This window comes from Colobus angolensis, unplaced genomic scaffold (assembly GCF_000951035.1).
Source record: "Colobus angolensis palliatus isolate OR3802 unplaced genomic scaffold, Cang.pa_1.0 Scaffold264, whole genome shotgun sequence".
Classification (NCBI taxonomy): Eukaryota; Metazoa; Chordata; class Mammalia; order Primates; family Cercopithecidae; genus Colobus; species Colobus angolensis.
Window position 1 is genome coordinate 177529 of NW_012115866.1, and position 1956 is coordinate 179484.

General features: G+C 47.0%; 1 long non-coding RNA gene across 1 annotated transcript in view; it reads right to left on the minus strand.

The window, feature by feature from the left end:
• Nucleotides 1-1956, minus strand: part of LOC105515575 — a 5012-nt gene extending 3056 nt beyond the window's left edge. Inside the window, exons 1-2 of the long non-coding RNA XR_001002351.1 lie at nt 1382-1956; nt 722-812 (exon numbers count right to left, since the gene is read on the minus strand). This is a non-coding gene — a long non-coding RNA (uncharacterized LOC105515575). The remainder of the gene's footprint in view (nt 1-721; nt 813-1381) is intronic.

Consider the following 1956-nt stretch of genomic DNA (forward strand, 5'->3'; position numbering starts at 1 on the left):
AGGTCCTGAGGATATGGTGATGAACAAGATCCTCACTCTCATAGCTTACCCAGCAGGTGCCCTAAGCAGGCAATGAATAAATATATGAGCAAGATGAAAAGAGAATGCCAGAAAGCCCTAAAGTTTTGGAGCAAAGCCATGAACTCTTTTCACAACTATTTCCTTTTTGAAAAACATCTCTCTACTTGCTGTTGGGTTCTGTTGTTTGTGAGTGCAAGGTTGGAAGACGGCGGATGACGATGTCAAGCAGCCAAAGGGGTGGACTGTTCAGGCCATGGAGTTAGTGTAGTAGGAGAACAACAATAATAACTAAGGCTGGGCGCAGTGACTCACGTCTGTAACTCCAGCACTTTGGATGGCTGAGACAGGCAGATCACCTGAGGTCAGGAGTTTGAGACCAGCCTGGCCAACATGGTGAAATCCTGTCTCTACTAAAAATACAAAAATTAGCCGAGCACAGTGGTGGGCACCTGTGATCCCAGCTACTTGGGAGACTGAGGCAGGAGAATTGCTTGAACCCAGGAGATAGAGGTTGCAGTGAGCCGAGATTGCACCATTGCACTTCAGCCTGGGAGACAGAGTGAGACTCCATCTCAAAAATAATAATAATAACTAATAACAAAATAGAACAATTATAACAGTATACTGTGATAAAACTTATGTGAATGTGGTTTCTCTCTGTCTCTCTCTGTCTCAAAATGCCTTATTGTACTGCACTCACCTATTTTTAGATGGTGGTTGACCGCAGGTAACTGAAACCGCAGAAAGCAAAACTGCGATGTGGAGGGACTGCTTGCATGCTCCTTTCAGACCTGTTTGTGAGAGAGTTTTAACTGGAGGGCATCTAAATAATCAGAGAGTGGGAAGAGAAAGGGGCACTCACTTTTTATAGTTTTGTATTGTTTGTGAATATTTTCTACTTCATATGTTTTGTAATTAAAGCCAAAAAGGATAATGACAAAAAGGAAAAAAAAATGCTATGTGTCTGACTTTTGGGAAGTTATTAGAGGGAGTGGAAATTCTACCACCTCCTATTGCTAAATCTTATTAAAATGCCCTTGAAATCAACCCAAACCAACTCTCAGGCACAGCCAGAACAACAGAGGCAGAGCAGAGCTCAGGATCCTGAATCCACACCCCCTAGTCACTCTGGGTGGGAAGAGAAGAAGGGGGCTTGCTTCCCGTGGTTCCCACCCTACCTGGCTGGAGAGTCTGATGTGGGGCGAGGTGTGACCATCAGTGCATGTAGGAGGTGGAGAAGGCAGTTTCCCCCACTGGCCGGTGCCCTGGGCCCAGCCCAGGATGGGGAACTAGGACAAGAGCCCAGCCCTCCAGCATCAGGTCTGGCATGGCTCTGGGAGAAAGGAGGAATAAAACTCACCCATGTCACCCCAAGTCATGGGGCATTTCCAGTGAGGACATATAGACTTAGGAACCCGGGAGAAAGCCTGGAGGCTGGAAAAGCTTGAGACCACAGTCAGCTGGGCTGCAGATCTTTGCTCCACCTCCCTCCAGACAGCACAAGTGACTCACCGCTCCCCAGGGTGCTGCTTTTTGCTCTGACTCCACCATTTGGCCTCCTCTCATTCACAACTCTATCTCCTCTCTATGTCATTCCTCCTACTCAGGGCCGATAGTCAAAATATCAAACCACTCATAAAGTATGGGTACCTGCCAGTCAGACTACACACCAGCTGGGAACAATGGCTAGAGGTAGCAAATTGCCCCAAAACTTAGTGGCATAAAACAACAAACATTTGTTACATTACACATTTATGGGTCAGGAGTTTGGGTGGTTCTGGCTCAGGGCCTCTCATGAAGTTGTCAGGATGTCAGAGTTGGAACCATTTGAAAGTTTGGCTGGGGCTGGAGGATCCTCTTTCAAGATGTCTCATTCACAAGGCTGTTGGCAGAAAGCCTCAGTGCCTCACCATAGGGCTGCTTGAGTATCTTCAC